A 9,760-nucleotide genomic window follows, 5' to 3' on the forward strand; every position below is an offset into this window, starting at 1 on the left:
GAAGAATGCAATGAGTGATGGATGTATTTTGTACATGTGTAGAATATGTAGCAGCCAACTGTGTGGAACACTGTCAAATGCTTTTCTGTAGTCTATATATGCCATGTGTATGTTTCTGTGTTGTTTGTGCGCTTGCCGTAAAATGACTGAATCTATGAGTAACTGTTCTTTGCATCCCCTGTGATTTCTACGGCAACCTTTTTGTTGTTCTGTAAGAATGTCGTATTATTATTATTATTATTATTTGCTAATTTGCCCTCTAATTATTTTAACCTCTGAACGGAAACATCAGTCTGTAAGATCATTGCCGTTATGTTAAGCTACAATGCGGCAGAATTGTTTGAGCTTCATCTTTCTCTTCCAAGGTACCTTATTATCAACCACTTGCCTACATCATGCATATGTTACTGTTAGCATCATGCATGTGTATAACTGTTTCAAGATACATAGAGCTTTTTAAAAAATGTGAAGGCCTGACTCGATCAGGTGACTCAGGTCTTACTCGACCTTACTTGATCAGGTGTTTCATGTGTGTACTTTATATAGTTTTCAACTGCTACTTTTGTTGCTTCACAATAAGGTTTATCTTAATTTTTGAACTCTATTATGGATATTCCATCAACAAGTACTCACAAATCATTAAGAGCTTACTTTATTTGTGCAACTGTGAAAATCCAGTCAACAAAAAATTCCATTTTATTAAATGTTTGGCTCACTCCATTAAACTCGCATATCAAAAGATTGCTCAGTATTCCTAATATACCCACAACATTGATATGGAAGCCAATACCGGAATATGAAAATACTGCTGCTGGAGATAATCAAGTTTTAAGCAACAAGCTTGAGAAGAGGAAGATCTGTTTCAAGTGTTTATCTTTCAAGGACAGAAAAATTTCCTACAAGTGTATCAAATATAACAATCCAATTTGTCTTAAAGTGCTGCAGAAAAGTTTGTATCACATGTGCAACAATACATAAATAAAAATTATAATTTATTCAAAACTTTCCTTAATTTTACTACTGTAATTAGTTTTGAATAAATTTGAATTACTAATCATAATTTTGCTTTTATTGTAAAAATACATCAATAAATTCTTATATAGTAATAAATATGCAAAATGAAGCCTACAAAAATACAAGGTCTCTCAGACCAATGTTTCCAATTAAATAGTAGACTTGTGTTTCTGTTTAGAGGTTAAGATACATTTTACAACTAACAAAATTTCATAATTTTTCAATAGATGTTTTTACAATGTCATAATTTAAAATAAGAATCTTTAATACATTTTACAAAAAGTGAGATTATATTTTAATTTCTTTCAAACCATAGTACAAAAAGTATTGTAAAATAGATATAGCAGTAGTGCAATTCAAATTCATATTTTTGGATAATAATTAATTTATCAAATTTGCTAATGAAGATTTTAGTTTCAAATGACTTGAAAGCATTAATTGCAAATTTTTAAATTTATTATTATTGTAAATTTATTTAATTTAAAAAGCCATTATTATTATTTAATATTCATAATTTCATTATTTTCTTTTACTAATATTGCAAAAATAATAATTTTTTTATGGTAATAGGTTTTTATGCTTTGAAATAATTTTAAGTATTTCCTCAATACAGTATTTTCATAACTAAGCATTACATATCACCATTAAAACTCCACTTATGTCAATAAATGAAAGTCAACATTTTAAAAATACCATACATATATATCTGATATAACATGACTATAGTACAGTAATACCCCAAACTTATGCGATAGGTGGGACCAAGCGATAACCGTAAGTTGGGGTATAATTTTGCAATTTGTGTAAAATCCAAGTTGGATGTATGTAAGCTAATAAATGTTCTCGTTAATCTTATCTCATCTTTTGATTCGTTCACGGTTACAGGAAATCACCACGTAGTGTCTCTCAAGTCTCCGTAGATATAACAAACACAGAAATAAATAACACAAAATAAATTGTAGCTATGTGTCGATTCCGCACGACATGTCTGAACATGTAAGCCGAACAAGTGTGGGGGGGAGTAAGTAATCAAGAGTTGTGTGGCACTCGAACAAAAGACGAACCGACGAGATTTGAAAATGGCATAACTCCGGGTTCACATAAGTCAGGATAGCGTAAGTTGAGGTATTACTGTATATACAAGGTCTGTTCAAAAAGTATCAGACCTTTTTTTTTCCACGTAAACCAATGATGCGCGAGAGGCCTCCTTCGGTGGAGTTGTGGAGGGGACAGTCATGCACAGCCCTGAATTTTTTCCCGCCTGCAGGAAGCGTCAGTCGTTGGCAATCGGCCTATGAGTGAGGTCATGTAGTGCGCTCTCGTCGGATTCCACTAAGCTGGAAAATGACTCAACAACGTGAGCAGCGATATTACATCAAATTTTGCCAAAAACCTTGGCAATACCCGAGTGTAAACCATTCACAAGATTCAGCAGGCTTTCGGGTACGATCCTCGAGGCCAAAAAAAGCGCAGCAAGTCCGCAGCATTATCAAAGGTCATGTTGACAGTTTTTTCGACTCTCATGGGGTGGTGTGTCGTGAGTACGCACCACAAGGCCAAACCATCGCAAAGGAGTACTACCAGGAGGTCCTTCATTGTCTTTCCGATACAGTGCGACACAAACGACCAGATCTGTGGTCGATCAAAACTTGGCAGCTCCATCATGATAATGCATCTGCTCATTCTGCGCATCTGATTCGGGCTTTCTTCGCCAAACACAATACTTCTGTGGTTTGTCACGCTCCGTACTCTCTCCACATGCCTCCGTGTGACCTTTGGCTATTTCCCAAGCTGAAAATGCCGCTAAAAAAACCCGAATTTAGTCGAGAGAAGATATCGTGCGGAATCCGACAAACTGGCTGATGGCCATTCCAAAAGATGCATTCCAGCAGTGTTTCCAGCAATGGCAGGAATGCTGGGAGAAGTGTATACATTACCAAGGAGACTACTTTGAAGGGAATTAGGGTTTTGTACCTCAAAGTCAATAAATTTATTTTTGCCGACCAAAGGTCCGATACTTTTTGAACAGACCTTGTATTACATAAAATCTCTTTTTAACATTGTCCAGATCAATTCCCAATTCAAATTTGATAGAAATCTTTATTACTAGCATTTAAAAAATTACAGTACATAATATATTTTATTGCAAGAGATCAAAAGTTATGATAAACTTGTACACAGAAGTATTAGTATAATGTACACAGAATTTTTGGGCGCAATCACTTGAATATATTGGGTCTACAATGTATATCTAAACAGATGAGTACCAAGCAATTAGGAAGACATTCTGAACAGATTATTCTGATGGAAAAAATAAGAAAATGATTAACAATGTGCAAGCATACTATATATGTACTAAAAAAAAATTAATGCAAAGTTCTGTTATTATTAAAGATTTACAAGAGACTATTCATATTATCAGATTCCATTTGGAATACTAATTCACTCCAAAGTAGAATTTTGTAATACTGCACTGAAATGAAAAACTTATTAATTAATGGTTCTTGTCCTTTTTTGATTTATTATTTTACTATGACTACAATCTATCAATAGGACATTAAACACTGATGTAATCTCTGATTGAAAAAACAAAATCTTCTATTAGTCTATAGATTTAAAAAAAACTTTCTTTACAAATAACAGGTGCAAATGAACATTTTCTTTAAATCTATAAACTAATAGAATCTCTCATTTTTGCACAGGTTACATCAGTGTATCAGTATCAAGTCATATTAAAAGATAATAGTAAACTAATAATAATAAATAATGATAACTTATTGTCTGTTACAAAATACAATATTGTATTAACTGGGTTTGAAAAATTTGATACTTCAAAATAAGCATCTGCATTTATTGTTGTAGATATGCATTAAAGTACAGGTATACCTCGAGTTACATCGTTTCAAGTTACATTGTTCTCGATTATACGTGGTTTGTCAAAAAAAAATATATGAAAAAATAAGTCAGTTTATTCAACTTTACATCTGTCTGCCACAAATATTGAAGTCATAATATCACTAGAAAAGTGTTAAAAACACACAAAATTATATTAAAATACATACATTTACAGTAATGTTAATATAATATAATATAATATCATAAATCATAGAGAATGAAATATGAAAACATCTGTGACTCTGTGTTGTCGTCTTATTTAGCGGTCTTTAAGAGCTCAATATTGGTGTTTTCCACGGTAGCTCTAATATCTACCATTTGGCGTCATTGTCAGCATCACTCATTATTGGTAAATTTAACATAAATTAGTTTATTTTCTACTATTGCAAAATAATTTTAATAACTGTATTTGTTATTTAACCTTACAAAATCATCTTATTTTATAATGTCTTAGAGCAAACCACATTCACAAATAGAGTCCAGTCCAAACCACATTCACAAAAATACAGTATATACTTGTAAACATGTACAGTACATTTACATGTATGTACTGTACGTACATGAATTCATAAATTTAGATTACTTTTTTCTATACTATATTAAAAACTAAAATTTATTTGCTTGTAAGTTTAAAATAGATTCTTATTAACCATATATTATTAAAAATGCATTTATAAATAAAATACAGTAATACCCGGAACTTACGTGATAGGTGGGACCGAGCGATGACCGCGTAAGTCGAATTCGCGTAAGTCAGGATATAATTTTGCAAATTGTATTGTATGTGAGATGTATGTAAGCTAATAAGTGGGATGTATGTAAGCTAATAAGTGGGATGTATGTAAGCTAATAAGTGGGATGTATGTAAGCTAATAAATGTTCTCGTTAATCTTATCTCGTCTTTTAATTCGTTCACGGTTACGAGAAATCACCACATAGAGTCTCTCGAGTCTCCGTAGATATAACAAACACAGAAATAAATAACACAAAATAAATTGTAGCTATGTATCGATTCCGCGTGACACGTCCGAACATGTAAGCCGAACAATAGTGTGGGGGGGAGTGAGTAATCAATAGTTGCATGGTGCTCAAACAAAAAACGAATCGACGAGATTTGAAAATCACGCAACTTCAGGTTCGCGTAAGTCGGGGTATTACTGTACAGAACTGGGAATGGTTATTTGTGGTTTAGCCTAGTGTCAAGTAAATTCAACTTGCGTCATTTTTCGACTTAAGATGTCTCTCCTGGAACCAATTACTGATGTAAAGTGAGGTATATCTGTAATAAGTATCACCTCTAATCACTCTCCATTTCCGGTACAGTTTGAATATAGTAAATGAACAAACGTTTTCGATCCTTTATCCAGAATCTGCTTCAGGTTCTTATTGTTCTGATTGTGGAATGTCAAGAATTTCAAACATTTTCAAATACAAATTGCTTAAATCTGTTAAATGCATTGATAGTACAGAATTGAATGATTGTATCCCATAACTGTATTTTAACGCTGTGGCTGATCACTGAGGAAATAATATATAATTATTGATGCGGATGATCTTCACAGGCGTAACGTCATGCTTGAGATATCACATAGCTTTCCTTGAAGTTTACATAGTTCCCCAATTTGCTTGCCTTGTAAATTTTGAGTGTTTCCAAGGACCTGATGTGGTCTGTCTGGAAGGATTTCTTTATAATGCTGGTGTTGTCCAAGTTGGCTGCTACATCAGGGTTGGTGGCATAAGTGGCCAGGGAGATGGTTTATCTTTTCTTGGCGATATCGTATTTGTATTCTTTAATCCTTTTTTGTAGAGACCGTTTGGTCGATCCAATGTATACCAAATTTCTCTGGAAAGTATGGTCTCTGATCGGGACACTATAAACTCCTGGTGCCCTCAAACTGTCAGGCATGTCTTTAGCATTCTTCAATAGAGAGTAAATTGTTTGTGTACCCCTTGTAAGCTATTTTTGTGCCCTTCTTTTCCACTATTTCTTTATATAGGGAATGTAGTTTTTGTTATATTCTATCATTGTGTGTTTTGCAATGGGGTCCTGATCAGGTATCTTGTTGGACTCACCCTGGTCTGTGGAGGTATGTCACCCACTCTGTGGTCTGTAGAAGTTCTGAGCTAAATTCCTAATTAAGTTTCTATTGTACCCATGGCTTGTTGCGATGTCTTCTACATGTTCAAGTTCCTTGAGTGTGTCCTCCCATCTAGAGTTGTGTGTGAACACACTCTTTGTTAATGCCTTGAATGCCATCACCTTATAGGAATATGGATCCTCAGAATCTACCAGTATGTATGTAGGATGGAAGCTGAGTCTGTAGTATACTTCAGTTTCTATTTTGTCTTCCTTGAGCCATATGGTGATGTCCAGAAAAGATAAGAACCTAAAGCAGATTCTGGATAAAGGATCGAAAACATTTGTTCATTTACTATATTCAAACTGTATCGGAAATGCAAAGACTTAGAGGTGAAACTTATTAGTACCAATACCAGTAATTTCTCTAGAAAGAAGCATTAAAGTGTTGTGCAGAAAAGAATATTTCAAAATTGCTGTTAAATTTTCATCAATAAAGGAACTTGTCTTGGACAAATGGAACTGAAATAGTAATGGGAATGACAAAAAATGAGTTTCACTATTCCCATTATTATTTACATAAATCCATTCAATGTCTGTTCTAGATAGGCTATTTTTATTTATTCCAAACAATTGTTTTATGTTATCTGAAAACTTTATATAATAGCCAAATTTTACATATTCACATTCTTTTGAAGGATAATTGCTATAATACTAGATAGTATATTTATTAAATAAAAAAAATGTTTAATTTAACTATTTTTTAATTTCTAAAATCAGAATATAATTTTATATTACTTCTTTTCACTAATTTTTCTTTCTGATAATTTTTGTATACATAAATCAAGAGGAAATAAAGTAATTTTAACCTAGAATTTCTGATTCCATGAAAAATAAATTTACCTTTAAAATAAAATTAAAAAAAACTGTCATAAAATAATTAATTGTAATTAAAAAATTTTACTTCATTGCAAACAGATTAAATAGATTCATTTTTTAAAAGTCTGCAAGTAAAAGTGAAAGCACGATCGTTCTCAATAGATAAGTATAAAGCGAAATGATAGAAAATAAAACGTGTTCGAAGGATGGCGACCAAGTTAGGCTTAGTAAGGTGGTCTCTTCGAAAGTTTTTAAGATCGTTAATTTATATATTTGTACCTTTCTTTTTTCCAGATTGCGTACTTTCTTCTCTACTAACACCACGACTTGTTTCATTGGATCACATACTTCGTTAGAAGCAATTTTCTCGACTTTGGCAGAGGCGGTAGGCATTTTGTCTCTATTCAAAAGGCAACAACTTTTCTTCTCTATTTCCGTCTGCTGTGTCACGTGACCCATAAACTAACCAAAATCATAAATTATTCGAATTTCAGTTTTTTATTATTATATTCGATCGTAAAATATTTCTCGAAAAAATAATGTATGGAAACAAATAAAGTTTTATAAAGTTACTCAGGGATTTTTTCTCATACACATTGTAGGCAGCGTTGCCAGATTTGGCTACTTTGCGCCAAATTGGGCTACTTATTTTTCAGTTTGGCGTTAAAAAAAGCATTTGTCGCATTGGCTACTTTTTGGGCTACAAAAATTTGACTTGGCTACATTTTGGGCTGGTTACACAAATTATTTCATCCTTTGTTTTGCGCACAGAACGGTAATACTTGTTGCGCTGTCTACTCGTTTTGTTTTTAAACTTAACGAGTAGACAGCGCATATAGTATAATTTATATAAGTTTTATAATTTATTTATTATTGGTATAAAAATGGGAAAATGGACAAAGTATTCTCGGTCCTTTCGGAAAGAATGGCTTCAAGAAAAAATCTTAAAGGTGCTTACTTTTAAGATTTTTATCTTGAAGCCATTCTTTCCGAAAGGACCGAGAATACTTTGGGGAAATTTTCCTCATTAAGTTGCATTTTTAAATATTTTGGCAAATGGCGTAATTTTAAATTTACTTAATTAAATTTAAACTTTTTAAAAAGATAGCTCCAGTAAGTATTCAGTCATGCTTGACAGGAGACTTTTTAGTTTATAATAGCTTATTTTTTAAAGAAAATTTAATATAAATTCCAGATAAATGATATCCTAGAAAGAAAGAAATAAGAAAAGAAAATGCATCTATAAACAAAAATGACTAATGGTAAATGCTATGCTATACGGAATGGTACCAAACATGGTTACTAGGGCGTAATTTTTATAAATTTTAATTGTTTTTGATAAAATTAGTAACAAATAACGTTACGCTAATTGCAACTGTTTGCCAATGTCAGCTTCTTGTAAATGTCTTATATAGTGTTACATGTAACATACAAAATTCATATATTACAAGAATGCTATTATTCCTCAACAACAATCAAATGAGCAAAATGAACATGAAGTACTAAAATTTAAAATTATCACGTTGAAAAATCACTGGTAAGATCATCATCATCAGAATCTTTTTCACTAGAATGTTTTTGTATGGTTGAAGCAGATGATGGTTTCCAAGTTTAACATTTATCGCTGTAAGAACTCGATTTTGTAGTTTAGTTTTCATTAAATTTAATTGCAAAAAAATACGTTCAACTGCTGCATTTGAATAAGGGAGCAATAAAAACATCTATTTACTGTCAAAGTAAAGTAAAAAATACAGAAATATAGAATAAAAATGAATGTTTTGAAAGGAAAGGTATTAGAATCTCATGAATGGTACTAGGAAAATGGTGTTGGATATCTTGGTACTGGCACAAGTAAAAAGGTACTATATTAGTACAAAAGTACTAGGTAAAACAACACCTGGTACAAAAGTGGCCAACTGCTCGAGCAATTGGCTACTTTTGGGCTACTTTTTAAAAATTATTTGGTTACAAGGACAAAAAACATCTGGTAACACTGATTGTAGGTTCGTCTAGGTCCACAATGGCAGATGAGTAGTGAGGCCCGACCGCCCGACGAATTCGAAATATTTTTTTTTTGTTATGGCAATGCAACACTTGGGCGATCTGCCTAGGAGGGTTTGCCTTCCGGGAAGTCTTTTTAAAGGAAAGTGACTCCTATTTAGGCGTAACAGACGTGGAGAAAACCCGGAAAACTCCACGTGGCCAACCCGTCCGAGCGAGGCACGAACCCACGACCGAACTCCCAGTGTTCAGGGAACGAAGACTGCTTGCCACTGGTGGGCCCAATTCGAAATAGAAACATATAAAAAGAATTCCGAGAAAATTGCTCGCCCGGATTCGATTTCGGAAAAAGAAGTATGCTGCCGTCTGTTGCCTGGGTCATCCGGTCGTCCGTCACAGACAACAGATGTTTCCTTTTGGTGCATACAAATACAATAATAAAATTTCTTTAAATTTATTATCGTTATTGCATTTTTCTAAATTCAACTTTTAACATTATTGATTGTGATTGGGATTAAATCATAATACTTACCGTAAATATGTTAGGTTCATTCTGAAGCAAGAATCTTGATTTTTGATTATAACCAAATGAAATTTGGCTTCAGATAAACCGATTCTTGAAAATATACTTTATACTAGCTGCAAGGACCCGCTTCGCTGGGTTTTTATTTGTGGGCAAAATGTAACGATAGTGAAGATTAAGATAATTACATTATAGCCAATCTTATCCGTTTTCACAGAATGCAAGAATTAGGCCCCTGTTTCCAGACTAATTAGAGACCTGGTCCCGATTCTATTTCTGAACGTCTCCTGTTCACGTCCAGTCAAACGAACTATTTTCAACGTTTCTGGAACGTTTACAATCGTTCTATAATCGAACCAATATTCGAATTT

The sequence above is a fragment of the Centruroides sculpturatus genome, unplaced genomic scaffold, assembly GCF_000671375.1.
Source record: "Centruroides sculpturatus isolate CEXI.00-Female unplaced genomic scaffold, Cexi_2.0 scaffold239, whole genome shotgun sequence".
Lineage (NCBI taxonomy): Eukaryota > Metazoa > Arthropoda > Arachnida > Scorpiones > Buthidae > Centruroides > Centruroides sculpturatus.